A 20,629-nucleotide genomic window follows, 5' to 3' on the forward strand; every position below is an offset into this window, starting at 1 on the left:
AAGCATTTGTCTTTGCTGAATGTTTTGTCATGTGCGTGACATGTAAGACATTTCTCATGCATTAATAATTTCAGGAGCTATCAAGAGGTTATAGGTCTCATCAATTGCAAATAAGAGGTAGAAAAACAATATAATTGAATTTCTTTTTAATCTCACATTATTTTGTATTTCCTAAAGGAATATGCTTATATGTGTGTGAGAAAACTGATTTAAACAAATAAAACATATAATGCAGGTTTTAAATGTGGAGGAAGGTAAAATAACAAATACCCCGTAATTTTTGGCATTAAATTCTCTTCAGTAAACTGTGGGGATCATTACAGATACAATAACTCCACGATGTGATGTGTTAAGTGGGAAGCTTAATTGGCTCTGAGCAAAGAGGAACCTGTAGGGATGTGAAGATAAAAACATTTGTGGGGCACATCTTGAAAATAGTCTCTTACAGCTCTCAGTCAGAGATAGAAGGAAACAATTGCTTCTTCAGGCTCTTTTGTCAATAAAATACTTGGCTCTAAGCTTTCCTATGGCTTCTTTATATTCACTTTTCCTGATGACAGTGTAAATATATGGAGTTTTTTTTAATATATTTATAACTCAGAGGTAATTTTTGGTCGTTGAATCACAGAATGTATCAAGGTAAAAGGGTCCCATAAGGATAATTGATTCCAAATCCATGCTTCTCATGAGAGTACCTAACACAAAAGTGTATGACTAAGCGTTGTCTAGATGCTCCTTGAACATTGACAGGGTGAGTGCCACAAGAATCCGTGTGTCCCGGGGCTGTTGTATGGGTCCAATCCGGCTAGCTCGGACCCTGGCCCACACGGTCTTACATGAACAGAGTTAAAGATGAGAAGCGCTCTTCTCCACGTGGGGACGAGTGTCCTGTTTATTAGCTCGGGACAGGAGGCTTCTGGTTGTGGCAACCACCCAAATAGAAAAGAGAGTGCGACGTGCATGCAGTGGACTTTTATACCCAAGGAGGGGGGCGGGGAAAGAGGACCACAGCCAATGGGATACCACTGGGGAGGGGTGAGGGGAGGGGTAACCAGGGGCCAAACCACCAGGGTGTATAGCAGGGAAGTGCATGGGGGAGAGACCATGTGATGGGAGAGGGGGAATAACAATCTCCATGACGTAACATACTCAGTACAAATTTCCTATCACCCAGTCACAACAACTAAATCCTATCCTATCACCCTATCACAACAACTAAATAAACTATTTAGTGCAATACAACAGTAACTGTGGTTGTTGAAGTAGCCACATGTGTCCTAGGAGAACAATAAGTTCAGACAAATGATTTCCTGCTTTCTTAAAGATAATTTCTCCTTCCAGGGACTGCATTTTCCTTGTTGTGTCCTTGGCTGCCAAACCCAACACACTAACCTCTGAACTACATCTGCAGTTGCAATGAAGACACATACTGATATTCCCCAAAGTTAACTCCATTAATTAGCCTCTCTAGGCACTTATTTGCAAAGATGATGCTCAAGGATCTGATTCTTGGATTTCCTCATTGAACTTTTCTCTTTCTTCCAGTGTCCAGTAGCACTTTTGAGGACACGTTCTCATTCTTCATCTATGACCTACCTTTTGACTCTCATACATTTAAATATTTATTGTAAATTTGGCTCTGCAAAACTGAGGATTATAAGCCCAAGTCAAAGACTGACTTTGAGAAAAGTTTTTTACAGTTCCCAACAACTTCCAGGAGCCCTAATTCATGAATAAAATGAATAAAAGAATGCTGAGGCTGTTGAGCATTTCAGAAAATCTTGATCCTTTTCTCTAAAATATTGAAAGTTTACATGATATCAATAGTCTTACAGCTACATCAAATGCAGAAGGTACCATAAGAACTGTTTCTTCATATACTCCCACAAATCTCTCAGGAATTTAAGAGATTTCCTTGACTTATGAGGCTTTAAGTCTCTGGATAAAATATCAAATAAAAGGCAAAGATACAGTTTATGAAAGATTGAGAAGGGTGATAAAATTTGATTTACTGTAAATAATTCATGATGCCCTTTGCAGCACTGTGAAATCCTTTTTGCCAGTTCTAGTTTTGGTTATAAATACTCCTGCAATGAATACAGAACAGGATTATATTACACAGACAACAAGTTTTCTAACTGATTGTACATGTGTACTAGTGATATGTGTTTATTAAGAGGTGCAGCAAACATTCTGCTTGAATGTATTGAAATGAAGTAGCAACGAATTTGGGATAAAATTGAAAATAAACTCCTACTAAGTTCAGTGAAACCCTCCAAATATGAATCAGTTGCAGAGTTTCTTAGTCCTGAAAATTCTCAAAATGTTTTTGCAAGAATTTTATTTTGCAAATATGTTTTGTACCTAACCTAAGATACTATAATCTTTGTGTATTTTTTCCAAAGGACTTTATAAATACATCTTTAAAAAGTCTGAAGTTTATATTTGTTCCCCTGGACAGTGTTCAACTACAGGAAGACACAAAATTGTTGTGAAAATTCAGAAACCAGAAACAATACTGCTTGTGGAATATATCTGCCATACTTTTGCACCTTGTGCTTCTTCTTAAAAGTTAATACCTTGGACACTTTATCTTGTTACTTGTGATGTACTTGCACTATTGCCAAAAAACCCCAAAACAACAAAACCAGTAAAAAAGCCTATAATTCTTGTCCTCCTTTATCCATCAAAATTAAATAAAATTAGGAATTAAAAATGCAAAGTTTACAAATAACTATTTATAAAACTCCCAACAACTGGAGGGCATATTAGGATAGAAGAAATTAGAAAACTTGAATGAACTACTGAAAAACAACTTTTAATGTCTGATTTTATTTATGCCTTAGAGGGGTATTATGAAGGAGCAGGGATCACATGAGGGAACGTGTAGCCAATAAAAATGGAGTGAAGAACATTAGTGAACATATTGATAAAATTAGAGTGGTAGGGAAAGCACTAGAAATGTGAAAGATTGCCTAAATCCCTTAGGGTATATGAAGGTACAGAGATGAAGAATATACTGCAGCATCAAAATATATACTATATATACATATAAATATCTATACAATATGTATAACAACAATCTGAAGTGTCAAAAGAAGAGGAAACCTGTAAGCTATGTGAATCTCCTTTTCCCCTTTTCTTAATCTTCTAGAAGCTGAGGGAAGTGAAGAGTGATTTTCAGTCTTAGAACATTAGTCCTCTTGGGAAATTTCTTACTAATACAAAATATTGCCATACTCCAAGCAAAAAAATTCAATACATATATATTTATATATATTTAAAATACTTATTCAAACAATACTGATGTTCACTAAAGGGGTCAGTGGAAGCAGCACTGGAAGAAGTATGTAAAACAATATTAGTACTGGTGGGAAAATGTTACCACCTATACATTATATACCCTTAATGAGATATATGATTGGCAGAAATTTAGATCCATCAGAACAGAGCTTCACACATAAAAGTCTATCATCAGTGCAATACAGGATTTTAGTTTTTACACAAGGGCTTGTGATTAGAAAACAACAAATTGCCTCATTTATATTCAAAAATATACCTTTTCCATTCATAGCAGCCGTATTTTGCCTCATGTTTCTCGTGTTTTTGAAAGTAAACACACTTTGCATCTCAAAGGAGGAAGAAATTATGTTGGAACAAATATGGATTTTCAAGAGTCAGGAAACTCTTTAAACTTTTAAAATTATGTCCTTCTGTTATTATTTTCTCATGCATTGATGTGGTGATTGTGAAGGAAAACAGTGCCAAAGTTTTTAACACAATGCGAGGGGCACTTGTCATTTCTGGTGTTAAGGAAAAAAGGGTAACTCGAGAGACACATGACAGAAAAATAGACACAAGTTACATAATTAATAATATATCTTCAGTAGAATTAATAAACCACATGCCAGATTTACTTCTAGAACCTACATAACTGCAGCTGATGTGTATAAAATCCTCTTCCATTTTATTCTTCTTCTTCCCTCACCGAATCCAAGAAAGGTAACTACAAATACTGCAGTTGTTAAATCTCAGAGTAAGAAAAGGTAATAAAAGAGCAAGATTTATGGTCTAACCTGAATATGAACTTGAACATCTGAAGTTGAAAGGTGATAGGTAGCTTTAGTATTTTATGCCTTACGATCAGTAGATCTTCCATTCAAAGCAATAAAAACATTTAAACGCCACATTTATATTTACTAAGTGCTAATTTAGGCAGATGCTCTGAATGATCCACTAGAGGATTCTATCATACTCTGGTATGATAGGATTTGGGTGTTTAGTATGATTTTTTTGAGGTCTTAGATATGCAACAGCAGTTGATATGAATGAAAAATTCATATCATGCTCTGCTAAATTTTTACAGTTTCCTTCACCTTAGACTTCCCTAGATTCAGCTGGAGGAAGTGTCCCTCAGAGCAGTGGTACACAACCCACTAGAGGTACTGTGATAGAGTACACACCTGCAGTCCTGAAGCTTCCTTTGTAGGATTGAGGCTTGGTGCTATCACCATCGGCATTTGCACAAAGAATAGGAAAACTCATCTATCTCAGTCAGAGTGCATTTAGTCTTTTCCAGAGGAAATACCAATGTATCTACTCTACATATATGCAAACATATATGTGCATAGGTGTACATACTGGAGTGGATGCTTTCTGTGTTCTGCCATCAGAGTAACACCCTCTCTCTCTCTCTCTCTCCCAGCCCTGCACTAAGTCCCCTGCCTCTGAGGTTCAGTGTTCTGGGTGCTGCAGGGGGTTTAATGACCAGTGCAGATGCAGCTCTGCTAAATGACTTCTGTTCCCATTATGAAAAAAAATGACAGACCTGTGAGAGAATGCTATGGGAAAGAATGCAGAAGGGTAAGAAAGGTGAAGTTATGGATAAGGTTAGGAGTGTTGAGAGAGACAGACAAGACAGTTATTAGCTCAAGGACTCCAGACAGAAACACAAGAGTGGAAAAATGCGTAATTCTACTGGAAAACCAAACCAGAACAGGGGTGGCTAGTGGGGGTCTAACTGTGTGGTTGCTGCATCTCCAGGCCTGTGCCATAAATATCACCACTGATAATCTCTATAGGGAATGATGGCAACTCAGCAGCAGTAGGAATAGCTTCAGCAGCTGATGTCTGCATGGCCAAGAATGATCTTTAGGTACCTTTGGGCACAAGAATGATCAGTCTTTTGTGCATGGTAGGCAGCTAATAATTGTTATACCCTTAAGTTCTGCTGGCAGGGTCTCTTTGCACCTGGCTAATTATGCCCTGACAAACTGAACCAGAAGAGGGGAGGTAACATTTCAATGTAGTAAAAATGTCAGGTTTATAGGAAGGAGAATACGAAAGAGGCTGTAGTTTCTAGTGGCATGGGATTTTTTTTTTTTTAATTTTGTTGTAACTGGTCCCTTTTAAGAAAGAAAGAAAGAGAAAGAAAGAAAAAGAAAGGAATGAAGGAAGGAAGGAAGGAAGGAAGGAAGGAAGGAAGGAAGGAAGGAAGGAAGGAAGGAAGGAAGGAAAAGAAAGAAAGAAAGAAAGAAAGAAAGAAAGAAAGAAAGAAAGAAAGAAAGAAAGAAAGAAAGAAAGAAAGAAAGAAAGAAAAAGAAAGAAAGAAAGAAAGAAAGAAAGAAAGAAAGAAAGAAAGAAAGAAAGAAAGAAAGAAAGAAAGAAAGAAAGAAAGAAAGAAAGAAAGAAAGAAAGAAAGAAAGAAAGAAAGAAAGGCAAACAGAGCAGATATTTGGGTAGGGGCTGGTACTGAGTCTTTACAGTCTTTACAGACAATAGTCTAAGTGCCTTCTTTTCTCTTCTTCCCATTTCTTTTTAGATTTCATTGCATTCTAGAAATGTTTGCAGTTTCTGAACCCTTAACATTTTAAAAGTGAGCATAGAAGCCTTACATATTGTACAAAAAAGTTTCTGCAGAAAGAAGAGAGTAATCTAAGCTTTACCTATCTGGTTCTAATTTCATACTTTGAAAGTGTTGTACATTGAGGTTGCATACAAAGGATACTTATTTCTAGACCACACACAGAACTCAGGTTTATGTAGGTAAAAATTCTTTTCCTTTCTTTTATAAGAAAGAAGCCTGTGTGAAGGTGAAATTATTTTTTTTTTCCTCAGTATTCTTACCTTGTTTTCAAGGGTGATGCATTTCTGGTGCAAAAAAGTCACACGTACAGTGAAAATGTAACATGAAATTATGTCATTTCAGCTTCAACTAGACAGCCAAATGCAGAGTACTTTTCAAAAGTGTCATACAAAATGCATTTAAATAAAAGGCAATTGGGGGGGAATATGTTTCTACTGTAAAATAAAATAATATAAAATAAAATCCTTATCCTTGAATTTCAATAACTTTTGCTGTTTCCAAGTATAAAGCTTCAGATACTATGTAGAACTAATACTCAGTTTCTTCATAAAATAAATAACAGGTTCTGAAAATCCTAGATTATATTAGTGATCATCAAAATCCAAAATAAGAATAGCATATGCAAAGGTTTTGTAGTGACTTAATTTGTCTGAACACTACACAAACATCCCAGAGATATCAAACTCATAAGACAGATAATAAGATAATAAAAGAATCATTAAACCTTGAGCCTTTCACTTAAGGAAATAAAACCCTCAAACTGTTATTTAAACTTCTGTCAATAAACAATTACTTTTTAATTACAAGAAAATAATGCTGATTTTAAAATTGATTTTTCCCTGAATTTATTTACAAAATAAAATAAAATAAAATAAAATAAAATAAAATAGTTTGGTAGGTTGACCATGGCTGGATGCTAAGTGCCAACCAAAGCTGCACTCTCATTTCCCTCCTCAGCTGGACAGGGGAGAGAAAATATAACAAAAGGCTCATGAGATAAGTGCAGGGAGAGTTCACTTACTGTCATGGGCAAAACAGATTTGAGATGGGGAAATTTAACCAATCAAAATCAGAACAGGACAAAAACAAGTAAAACAAATGCTAAAAGCACCCTCCTCTGCTGTCCTAGGGATTTGCACAATTTTTTCTTTTATATATTCTCATTCGTCTCTTTTGTGTCTGCAATTACTTCTGGGCAAAAATTTCTTTTTTTTTTCCCCCTTCCTAAATATGTTCTCACAGAGTCAGTATCACTATTTCTGATGCCCTCAGCCTTGGCCAGTGGCAGGTCCATCCTAGAGCCAGCTGGCATTGTCCTGGTTGGATCTGTGTGAAGCTTCTGGCAGCTTTTCAGAGACACACCCTATAGCCCCCTTACTACCAGAACCCAGCCACACAAACCCAGCACAAGTGGTTCTTAAAATAACAAAATTAAATCAGATCCTTATTCTTAAAGTTGCAGAGGATGTTAGATTTGTATAAGAACTGATTTTTACCTTTCTGGCAAAAGTATTTCTTTCTCCTTCAGATTTCATTCTGCTTCTTTAATGATACCACATATATATATATTAAAGTTAGCAATCAATTACCATTTAAGAATTTTAAGCCTAATTAATTATTCTTCATTTTTCAATCCAAATTAGGCAGTTTTTATAAATTTAGGTAATAGATAAAAGCCATGCACCTGGGGAGGAATAACACCATGCAACAGTACAAGCTGGGTGTCAAATGACTCTGATGGAACCTTGTGTCACAAGTCCATCATCTTCCTTGGCTGCATTCCTTTCTGTTTTTTTTTTTTTTGAGGGGGCTGGGTTTGTTTGTTTGTTTGTTTGTTTGTTTGTTTGTGGGTTTTGTTTGTTTGTGGGTTTTTTATTTTGTTTTGCTTTTAGTGGAAGGGTGATCAAACACTAACACAGGTTGCAAAGAGAGTTTGTGGAGTCTTCAGCCTTTGAGATGTTCCAAATTTGTCTGGATGTGGTCCTCAAAAATCTGTTCTGACTGTCTCTGCTTTGTCAGGAGCAGGTTGGACTAGGCAGACTTCAGAAGTCCTTTTAAACCTTAGTGATTCGGTGCTTCTTTGTGTTTTTGTGGTCCTGTTATTTTATGAAAAATTTTAAAATTAATGCTGAAGAGAAATTAGACTTTAAAAAGTCCAACAAACCTATAAAGCTTATTACACAAGAATCATCTTTATTAAGGAAGCTCCCCTGTCTGACCATCCAGGAGCAACTCTGGCAGTCACTTTTGCACCACCTGAGCTGGGACTGAAACCCCTCTGCCACTACACACCCCACACTCACACAATCAGACCAAGCTTCCTTAACAACTTGACCCCAGGTTTCCCACAGCAGAGTCTAAGATGTCCATATCCTTTAAATAATTAGATTATGATGCAATAACTAGATTACAAAAAACCAAAAATATATCAGCTTGAGCTGGGTGCCTGTGGGAAGAGACCCCAAACAAAGGAACCCCTGGGCTTTTATACCCTTACAATTTAAGTACCTAAAGGCAGTACATGGGGGTGGGGGGGAGGGGGTAAAGTCTGTGTTATGACATAGTTTTGCTTCCCACTTTCATAATCCTTAATACAGAATATTGTGTGTGTTGTGTTTTCCCTTTAAATACTGTAAATGATGATCTTGTTTCTTGCTGCATTACAGGAAGATCTAAATGTGTGCTGACACATACCACATACCATTCCTTACATGAATGTTAAGTTCTTGTCATGCAAGATTGAAGTATCCTTGTAAAGTGTGATTAGATTATTTGTCTAGAATCCCAGAGTATCCACAACTTTTCCTCCCATCAGTCCATTCCTCTAATGATTAAAGAAACTGAGGTGATGGGTACTGGGTTTGCCCAGTAGAAAATAAAATTCTCCACCCAGCAGAAATGTGGAATCGATGAACCTTGTGGACATTTTCACAATATCTATTTAATATATCATGTGAAATTCAGGCTCTCAAAACAAATATCCTTGCATTATGAGTCTTGCCATGGCTATGGCTTTGATATTGGAGACTGAAAAGTAAAACATTGGTGCTGAAAATTCTCTTGTTCTTCATTTACTTTTTCAGTGTTCAAGGCCCTGCAGCTCATTTGCACTGGAAATTCATGTTTACATATGCACAGAATATGTGCATATGTAAACAGTGAATGTTGAAGCATAAACTACAGCATAGACATGCCACTATATCACTATGAGAGCTTATAGCTCTCTCTGAACTGGAATTCAGAACTGGTTGAGGAGCATGTAGCATAATACCAAAGCATTAGATTTGAGCAAGAAATGCATTAGAGAGTAATCTAACACAGATGGATCACTTATTGCTTAAAGAAACACACACATGCATACACATATATATTTTTCCTATTTCAAACATCGGAACAGCTGTCTTTATTTCTGTACATTAGCTAAATAGCTGTTTGTATTCAAATACTATACTGATCTGTGATTAGAATGTATTCCCCCCAGAGACTACACAGGGTTTTATTACCTGTATTTTCCTCTAAATTGAGAGGATAAACACCTCAAACCCATAGATTTAGCTGCACAATCTAGTCAGAAACTCAAAAATATGTATCTGAATTAGGCAGCATGTATTTTCCCTACTCTTCATTCCACTTTAGTTCCCATAGAGTCATCCTTTCCACTTCTCATCTTTAGGTCAAACACACTTTCCCATTTGGAGCTCAAAATACCCCTTGGTCATGAAATGGTATCATATTGCATGTGCCCTCAGTAGAGCACATTTCAGGCATTTTGTTCACTAGAATCGTTTTTCTGTCCATTCACTGGAAGTATGGTACCTGTCTCTATGACTACAGAATGACCACAGTCCAGTGCATCTATGGATGAATGATTAGAGAAATGCTTACAACACTTCCCATTGGTGATATGAGATTTGAGATTTAAGGGGATAGTTAGTTTTTGGTGGATTTAGACAAGAATAACAGGTAACTCAGGGGGCAAAGGGTTGGGATGTGGCTGGAGGCCATGCAGAGGTAAACAGCACTTTTCTGGGACAAGGAATCATGTTCTGGCTCCTGAAGATAAACCGAACACAATACTGTGAAAGCAGAGGAATGAGGTTGAGAAATGGACATGAACTGTGGATGGGGTCAGGATCACCAGAGAACAACAAAGGCATTCAACCCATTTCCAGAAAGGTCTACAAGAACAATCTGTGCACAATAACAAATTTACATAGGAAGTGAGAAACTTATCTCCAAGGCAGGGAAAACTCATCTTTAAGATAGCACTCTCACAAAGCCTGGAGGCATGTGTGCACCAGGACCCCAGACACCCCATCAGTTGGTTCAATGCTGGTGCCAGGATTAGTGATTTCTCTTTCTTCCTTTCTTCCTTTATTTTCTCCCTGTCTTTAATCCATCTCCCTCTCTCTCTTCCCTTTCACCCTCCCCCTGTCTTGCGCTTCAATGAGGAGATAGGGACTAATGTATGAATTTCCATGCAATGTGTATTATTTATTAGAAAAGTCTTATAAACTTTTGTGGACCTTCTGACTTTTGTTGTTCCTTTTGACCATGAGCATCTATGAAACTTCCATGCTCCCTTCCCCTTAAGGGTGAAATACCACATCTGGTTTAAAATTTTTAGGCCCCTAAGATATTTAAGAGCAGATAAAATAGCAGTTAAAATAGGTAATGCAAATGGAAGATGTAATAATAGCAATATGTGACAAATTAGAGCAGAATTTTGATGTGGGAAAACCTTGAAATTTTAAGTTGCTTTGAAGGAATTGGTGACCTATCCTCTTTTCCAGCAGTCGTTCAAGACTTCAGTCTTTAAATAAAGAAAAAAATCCCATCCACATATGGGTTGAAATACATATGATGCTGTTCATACTTTGAAAACAAACAAATGGACAAGAATGCAAAATTGAAGCAAATACGGAATTCTGAGGACACACTGATATTGTTCTTTCTTTATTCATCACTGTTATTTCAGCAGCTTAGGTGTTGAGCTGGATTAGTTTTAGAAGCTGACTATGAAATATTCTAAGCCCTCCTCAGAAAAGCAAACCATTTCATGTTATATTTACCATCCTTTTTTTGTTTGGTTGGTTTTATTTCATTCCAGCTTTTATTTGGTGGCTGTCAGTTTAGTAATTGAAGTAATACTTGAATTATTTTTTTATCTTATCATTTTAAAACTTATCATTTTTGGCAAGTATGTGCCAAAGCTTAAGTGGCCTAAACTCGGTTTGTTAAAATGCTGCAATGGAATGATTATGGTAGGTAAGTTAGCAAATGAGTTTATATCAGAAAATTATATTTCAATGATAGTACCATCACTCTCTGCATTGGTAAGAACTCCATCATTTTAGGACATTCAAATGTGGCAACACTGAACAGAATTCAAGGATGGATGTAGGAAAGTCACAGATTTTCTTCCTCCCCAATGTTAGTAGAAAAGTCATAAATTGACTGAAAGTTCCAAGAGACCTTCAATTGCATTTTTCTCTTCCACAGAGTTCAGTCACTTAAAAACTTGCTTTAAAAACAGTGGAAAGGTGACAAATATGCCTTGAAATCTGGTGTCAACTTGAGCTTAGAATAAATGAACTATTTCCCTTTTCCTCTCCCTTTGATTCTCACCTCTAGGCTAGATCTGCTGCAGATAAGTGCTTCAGTGCAGGTAATCTCTTAATTGCTGTAATTAAGCTAAATCAAAAATGTTAACAGCCTAATAATTCTTGTTAGGTTTAAATATAGAAAGGACAGGTTCTCATTAACTTTTTGTTTTTACATACGTACAAGGTCCTACTGTGGTGGTCAAGGGTTAAAATAAAGCAGAAATGTCTATTGTTTATACCTGATTTTAAATTCACAGAAACATTAAAATTCACAGAGTCATTAGGACCCCTGGAGTTTGTCTAGCCCAGTCTGCTCTTGTACAAAGAAGGGTCAGCTGGAACAGGTATAGAGGACCATATTCACTCAGGTTTGTGGTACCTCCAAGGCTGCAGAATTCCACAGCCTCTGTGCAACCTCTGCAAGTGTTTGATCACCCCTACAGTTTAAAAAAACCCAAAAAACTAAAACTCCTCTATTCTTGTGTTTAGATGGAATGGATGTTCGCTTGTGCCAACTGATTCATGTTCTGTCAGTGATAGAACATCTGATAAGAGTTTGGTTTCATCTTCTTCATTCCCTCCTTCCTATCAGGAATTTATGCACATTGACAAGTTCCCCGTGAGACAGTCCTTTTGTCTGGGAGGAGGACTTGTCAGCTACAAATCTCAACTCTCTGAACCTTTTTCTGTATGTCAGATGTTCCAGTGTCTGAAGCATCTCTGTAGACCTGCTCTAGCCTATCCCCAGTATAGCCTGTTTGTCTTCAGCTGAAGAGCCCAGAACTGGGGCTGGAGTTCCAGTTCTCGTGCTTAGCACAGGAGAAAGACCACCTGCCTTGGCTTGCTGGCAACACTGCTAATGCAACCCAGGAGGCTGATGGACTTCTGTGCCACATGATATGAAAAACAATCAGAATAATCTTGTTCAGGAAATAGTGTTTGACTTCATATTTCAATAAGTAGATAGTATCATGGATATATTTTTCTTTGCATAACTTTCCCGGTGCTCGCTAATCAATTGTATGTTTGAGTTCATTAAGATGTCAGTGAAGATTTTTTTTTTTTTTTAGTAACTGATTTTGGTCTTGTTGGGTTTCTTTCTTTAATGTTTGGTTTCTATGTAAAAGGATTTAAGCTCCATTTAGAGAGATTAGTTTGGTGATTAGAGAAGAGATCACAGACAACTGTGGTTTCCATCATCAGATACTGCATAGATACCAGAGTGTTAAAACCATTAAATCATTAATTTGATTTTGTAAGTCGTTCTTTCTTTATCCGTAGAATAACTGTGTTTCTTTATAACTATTTAAATGAATTTTAAATATTCTCTTGAGCCTTAGTCAATGTCAAGTATGGAATTCCCATTGACTTTGAAAGTAAAAGATTCAGATTCAAAATGTGTAGGAATAAGAGGTACGTTTCAGACTAGAAGTTCTGAAAATTGCCAATAATTAAAAAACATATCAACAGATGACTTTTGAATTATTCAAGTAAATCAAAGGGTAAATCAAAAGCTGATTTCCAGCTCCTGTATTATTCTCAGCCGTGAGTGTCTTTCACAGAATCAGAGCTTCCATCACCCTTTTTGCACTGTGAGTGCAAAGAACAAACCAAGACTTGCAGAGAGAAACCAGGGCAAAGCTTTCTGTTGATCTTTAATTGCTTTAAGAGCTTTTGTGAAGCCATGCAGCACAGTGTGCATCTGACAAAAAGCTATGGAGCAAAGATCAGTCCCTCTTTAGTTCTAGTACATCATCTCTAAGCTGGATACATCAGGTAAAATTGCAGTGTATAAATAACATTGTCTATGACAATATATCAGTACATTAATTTTCCAGTAAAAAATTTTCTGATATAAACTCTTTTGCTAACTTACCTGTAACTTAAGCACAGGGTACATTCTTGTGAAAAGTGGTCTTTAAGCGTTTTTTAAAAGTACTATTTCAACTACTAGAGTGACAGCCACCAAAATATAAAAACTAGATAGGAAAAAAAAAGGGATGGAAAATACGACATAAAATGTTTGTCATTCCTGAGGAAGAGTTCAGAAAATTTCTTATTCAGCTTCTAACAATAATCTAGTTCAACACCCAAGCTACTGAAACAACCGTGATGAATAAGTAAAGAGCAATATCAATGTGTGTTCAGAGTCAGGTATATACTTCAGCATTCTTATCTGTTTGTTTGTTCTCAGAGTATGAGCTGCAATATTGTTAAACAAACAATGTTGAAAATAATGCATAATCACATGCAGTGTTTAAGCTTTTCACTTGGGAAATATACTTAAAACATTGCAATTTCAATAAAACTCTTATCAGGAAAAGGAGTGTACTTTGGTTTTTGTCCGAACCTCAGCTGGTAAAAACCCACTATCAAGGCCAAAGTCTTTCAAGATTCCTGATTTACACGAAGTATATATATATATATAGTGTTTGAATTACATACTAGTACAACCATAGTAGTAAATTGTACAGTTCATGCTAATGTATGTCTAATTTCCTGAGAAGTTTGACACTTAGTCATAATAATATAATAGTATTATACAATATGAAGTGAGAAGATTAAATCATATAAAGCAAAAGCAGGAACCTCTGGGACACGATGTGAATGTATTTTAAGGTACTAAAATTGGATGCATCTCAAGGTACTAAAATATGAGATACTACAGAAAATCAGTGCAATTCCTAATAGAGACACATTGAAGGAGCAGCACCCATTTTGGCAGAAAACAAGAGCTGTTCTAGGGTAACTTAACCCTATAGAGCAATACACATATTCACTTTTGGCACAGGAACTTATTTTAAGCAGCTATTCCCTAGTACCAAAAGCTCTTTTGGGAGCTCATCCTAAAGAAAAAGGAAGGAAATCCTCATAACTCTAATACATGGGCTCTCTTGCCTCTTCCCAACTCTGTGGGGCACTTGTGAACTAAGCCAAGAATACACACTTTCTCATACAGACTTTTTTCCCGCCTCCTTTTATGAAACCTCAAGAAGTTGCTTTCTCTTAAACATTTTTCAGGGATTTCACAGAGGATGCAAACTGTCTTCAGCTCTTTTGCAGGCTTTAGCAGACTGTCATCTGGTGCTGCAGAAGGCTGGCAGCGTGCAGGCTGCTTTATAAAAAATAAACAGGTAGCTGCTTTGTGCAGTCAATAGCTCAAATGCATACAGTCAAAGAAATCTTGCTGTAAGGGTTTTAGGAAAAAAAAAAAACCAAAAGCTATTATTTCCCCATTAAATATTACCTCTTCTCCTCAGAATTCCCCAGTAAACAGTATTTTACTCAACTCTACTTTAACACTCAACCTAGTTCACTAAGAAGATACAAATGAGGTTGATGCTCATTTGTCAAAAAAAAGCTATTTTTTCTGGGTAGGAATTGATCATATGTCAGAGTTTCCTTTTTGTAATACTAATTAACTCAGTGTTTTGCCCTTTAAGTTATATGTTGACGACAAAACCAAGGATAAGATATATTTCTAGGAGATCTAGGTGGAGGTTGTAAAAACAAAAAAGGATCAGAGAGAATTAAAGGTATGTCAAAGAAAGAACACAGAAAAAGTAAATAAATTGAATAAGAAAATGAGGTAACAAAAGAGAAAAAGAGAAAGTAAAAACCCCCTCAGCTGTAAACTTTGTTTGGTGTAATACATGAGGGCAGTCTCCCAGGGGATCCCACTGACAATCTCCTTGGTTAGCTGGAAGTCTGTCTTCCTAAAGTTCAAGAGCCTGACTTTATTCCTTTTCTGACCTGTATTTCTCATGACTGTGAACTCCAGCAATCCATGATTGCTGCAGCCCAGGCTACCTTCAGTCTTGACATTGCCAATTCATTCTCTTAGGTTGGTGACCATCAAATCCAGTTCTGCATTCTCTCTCGTAGGGCTATCACTTGCCTTATGAAATTATCCCCCATGCCACAGCCACAAAGTTCCTTTTCTTGCCTCCATCTCTGATTTTTACCCAAAGGCTTTCTACCTGCTCATGGATGTTCTTCATAAACAGCTCTTCATAGTTAATCCCCATGTAAGTGTAGAAGGCAACCCCTCTGCCTCTCTTTCCTTTCCTGTCTCTTCTCAACAGGATGTAGCCATTGATAACCACACTCCAATCACGGGATTCATCCTGCCAAGTTTCAGTAATGGCAACAAGGTCATACATAACATTCTAGCAGCATAGCATCTCCCAGTCCCTTCTGTTTGTTTCTGTAGGATAAGCAAAACCCAAACCCCAATACTTCACACAAAGAATAAAAAAACAATTTAAAAAGTTGTTTTGCTTTGTGTTTTTACAGTTAATTTTCAGATATAATGAAAGGTGAACAAATTTCTGCCCTGGTTTTTCTCCAAAGTATCTCCTGAAAAATCCATCAATATTGGCTTTATGTTGGAGTTATTGCAGTTTGAAAAGTATATTGGTTGGTGGCTTTTTGTTTTGGGTATTTTCTGTTTGTTTCTTTCTTTCTTTTGCTTGTGTTTTTGTGTGTTTTTTGGTTTTTTTTTTCATTTTCATTGCTATGAAGGCACAGCATTCATTTAACATTTTAACATTCCTCTTTTGGCAGTTAGAGTTTCAAGCCACAAAGGTAGTACTGCACCAAGTAGCAGTTACTGTGCTTCAGTAAACCTTCTCTAACTTAGTAAGTTCTAGTTCTGGACTATTTCCAAGCTTTTATCACAAAGAAATTGGTATGGATCCGTGTAAGAGGAGGAAAAAGGGAATTACAAGGTTTTTCACTTCCATCTAGTGGTAAGAGAAGGTACATGTCTCAAAGCATCAGTCTCAGTAATAAGAGTGAGAGAAACGTTAAAAAAATACAAATCAAAGTGATGAAAAATGTATAAATTAAGAATAAAGCGTTGTACTAATAAAGAAGTCAACCAGTATTTCTCTGTTAATATTTTCTGTATGAGAGAAAATAGGGTTTGATATCTAGGACCCCAATTATTTTACAGGCATGAAGGAGCAGCTTTTAAAAGCTTGGTGAGCAAGTACATCCCAAACAAAAAAAAAGGAATCCCTCTTTTTGCCTCCACTAGCCTTCAAATATGGTGATACTGTTTGACTTTATATTGCAGACCCATGCATTTTCAGTACAGAACATGCAGACTGCCCAAAATTCCAAAGGCAAATTAAACTGCAAGATTTCTCATTGTGTCTTTTAAACAAATGTACAGCATTCACAGTGATTTTTTTTTGGGTTGTTTGTTTCCTGTAACATTTACCTAAGAGGTATTTAATTTATCTATAAAGGCATCATGTTGTTTTTAATATTCACTGTTTTCACCCTCTGTAATTAAAAGCAAATAGAAAAAGAAAAATGTTAGCCATGTCTGCTTCATGGCTGAGATAAGAACATTGTAGGGAGCATGTGACAGCATCAATCATGAGAACAAGCAGAGACATAAAGTGATCATGTACTGCCAAATTAAATTAAAAGCTGAGACTGCACTGGGCGGAACCAAAATATCTTTTAAGAACAATGAAGAATGGACTTTTCCTTTCATGGGTGATCTGACAAAACCACAGATTTATCCATTTCCTCTCCTTGTTGAACTACCTCCCTAAATTAAAAAAAAAAATCAAAACCAAAAAGCAAACAAAAGCATTCAATAATTAAGCAAATCATGATATTAAGTAGTTTTACAGATGTGATTTTTAAAAATAAGGAGATTCTTTTTTTTTCTGCAGTGGTACAAACTGTGTTGGGAGAGATATGGGGTGGGGGGGGAAATGGACAACAGAATACTGTATCACAAGCGAGTCAGGATATATGATATGAAGTAAAATAGATGAGTTTTAGTCTTGCCACTCAGTTGAGACCTTGTTTGCAGAAGATCTGTTCACCAAGCAGTTATCTGTTTTCTATAATCATCATCATATGTGGAGATGAGCTCTTTCAAAGACACTTGCAGGAGCAGACCACTTCTGAAAAAAAGATATGCATGAACAAGAGCATACTGGAAATAGTCCAGCAAAGGGCCACAAACATTAAAAGTCTGGAGCATCTCTCCTGTGAGGAAAGGCTGAGAGAACTGGGACTGTTTAACCTTGAGAATAGAAGGCTCTGGCATGCCATTAATATATTCAAATTTCTGAAGGAAGGCTGCAAAGAAGACAGAGGCAGTCTCTCCTCAGTTGTGTCAAGTGACAGGACCAGAGGCAATGGGCACAACCAGAAACACAGAAAGCTCCCTCTAAACTTCAGGGAACCTTTTTTTTTTACTGTGGGGATGACACAAATCTGGTACAGTCTGCTCAGGGAAGTTGTGGAGTTTGTTCAATCCTTTGTTATATTCAAAAGCTGTCTGCGCAAGGTCCTAGGCAAGCAGCTATAGGTGGGTCTGCTTGAAAAAGAAGATTTTACCAGGTGGTGACCTTCAGGGGTCCCTTGCAACCTCAATCATTCTGTGATTCTGTGAAAGTGAAAAATATCAGAAAAATGTCAGAAAGAGCCTTCACGTTTATGTAGTAAATGAATATTATTATTTATTTTTGGTAGGTAAATATATATAGGTATCTATATACCACACAGTATTACCACATGTCAAAATGGCAATTATTAAAGCATCTGAAATTTCTTACAGTTGTGCAGTCTATCTGCCTGTTGCTAAACCAGAAATATGACTGAGTGTGACAGAACTGAAACTCAGATAAATTTATCAAGTTCCATTCTTTTTTTTTTTGTCTACCTATTATTAGCAAACAGTGGGAGTTTTACCATTAAAAAGGTTTCCACTGCTTAATACACCTTATTGAGATTTCCTTGAAAAAAATTTCCTTGAAATTGTTCTAGGTTTTTTTTTTTTTACTTCACTTAATGTTAGTCTATTTCTTTAAGACACACTCTCTATTACTATGGAGTAATATTATTTATTTTTCTGTTAATGCTATAAAAATATCATATATATATTTATATATTTATAATGTAATTATACACTGGTGTTTTTTTGTTCAATGAAGCAGTTGTAAACATATTTAGTTTTATTGAGGCTATTTAACCACCTTTTGGCCATTGGTTTTTATCTGTCTTTCTGAAAACCATTTCAGTTATTCAATGAATTCTTTCCAATTTGCCTTCATTTCCCCCTGATAACGAGAGATTCCAAAATTAATAAAAGAAGCCTTTTTTTCCTTTTATTTGAGTGGCAGTTTGGTTTACTTTGTCAATGTTCTTAGTAGTTGAGGACATTGCAGAAGTTTATCTCAAGTCTGTAGATTCAAAACCTCCAGAGGTACCAGGCTGTATTTAGATAAATAGGCTCAAGCAATAGGTTAAGCATTTGTTATGTCTGTGTTTTTATCTGGTTTGATGACAGCAAACACAGAATAGAAATGATGCTGCCATGTTAGAGCTATGACATGCTTGTGCTAATAAAGCCTCTGTTTTTCTTGAACACTAGAACAGCTTCATTATGGTCCTTCAGCCATTTTGCAGAGACTTTCAGACTCGTGATAGGAAATGTTTGAAACCCAGCATCAGACACCTGAGGGGTCCATTCTGTTGCCCTTTCTCAGGCTGCAAACTTATTTGCTTGCTATAGTCCATAGGCAGGAATAAAGGATGCACTGAAAATGGTTGCATATACATATGAATGTATGAATGCATACTTGCATGGTGGTTATATATACTTAAGGAACGAATACCATATGAAGAGAACTAATAAAAAATGAAAGAATGATGGATCTTGTACTTTTCCAGATAATAAATTGTCTACACCTGGCGGGCTAACATAACACTTGTTCTACCAAAAGGACTGGTACATGGAACTGCACAATGCCCACTGTGTAGGAAGGAAAACTGGACTTTTACCAGCCCCAGTGCCTTGCCAACTCAGCCAGGTCAACTGGAATATTGGGGTCCCTGACAACTATGGACACCAGAGAGACCCCTAGGACAGAAGAATGCATGAGTAAAGGGGAGGTAAAATATGGTAATGATTTTTGGGGAAATAATTATCACGTGTATGTTTAGTCCAGGATAATCAATTAATAGTGTATGTATCAATCATAATGTATGTATGAATATGCATGTGTATTCACCTCTCTTTTTGCAGCCCTTGACTTCTGCTCCCAAATTTTCAGTGACATTCAAGAACATTAGGCTAAATTTCAACATAATGTTGTACATCCCTGTTATAAAAAAAGTATTTGTATTTCAAAACTTTCTAAAATCCACATACAGGAGAGAATCAAGCATCTAAAGAAATGGTATCTGAAATTTTAAATGCTTTTTTTCTCTCTTCATTTTCTAGTTTTACTTGACAAAAGTATTAATTAACAATTCATGAATTTCAAATTATCCTCCAAAAGCCAGATTTCCAAAGAATACTAAGTCAATTTTTTTACCTGCATGAAGTGCTCATCTTTCAGAGGAGTTCAGTGATCTGAGGCAGTTGATCTCCTTGTGGCGCACATATGCTGAACATTGAGAGAGTTTGTTATAACTGCTTTGATAGGGTCATAGACTGTTAAATGCCCAGGAATCCAAATGGGAACTGTAAATAGTGGGTACCTTCAGAAGTCCTGTCCATGATTCTTTTCAGATTGATGCTTATATGCTAATCTTTTCCAATTGCTCCCTATGCTCATATCTCCAGTCCTCATTGTAATAAATCTTCATGGTATTCCTAATCATATCAACATTTCTCTTTTAGTTTTCCTGTGAAGACAGATTATTTAAGAAAAATAAAAATATCAGCATCCAGACCGTTTTTTATTCAGCATTAATTTCAGTACCTTCGTTTATTAATTGACCTATTTTCTTTCTGTTATTTCTTTTCTCTCTGAGGTATTTCTTTGTTGCTGTTGTCATGTCATTTAACATACATTTATTCCTTCTTTTCTTTGATTTAAACCCAGAAAAGAGTCCTTCCTGAAAATCATTGTTTTCTTCTGTATCACTATATCTATTTTTCTTCAGAATTAGAAACTATTTTTAATGACATCCTGGTAATTTTTCTAAGGGGTTAGTATGCATGAGAATTCCCTAGTTCTGCATCATTTATTGCTTACTCCTAATTAGAGTCTAATGGTTCCATGAAGATTTCTCTGTACTTGAAGTATAACAATGGCTTGTAGATTTGGTGTTCTTTGGGACTGGGGGAGGGGGTGTTGATATCTGAGAGAGATTAAGAGGGGCCCATGTAGGGTAA

Source organism: Agelaius tricolor, unplaced genomic scaffold (genome assembly GCF_023055355.1).
Source record: "Agelaius tricolor isolate 1412-34295 unplaced genomic scaffold, bAgeTri1.0.p SCAF_7, whole genome shotgun sequence".
Taxonomy (NCBI): domain Eukaryota; kingdom Metazoa; phylum Chordata; class Aves; order Passeriformes; family Icteridae; genus Agelaius; species Agelaius tricolor.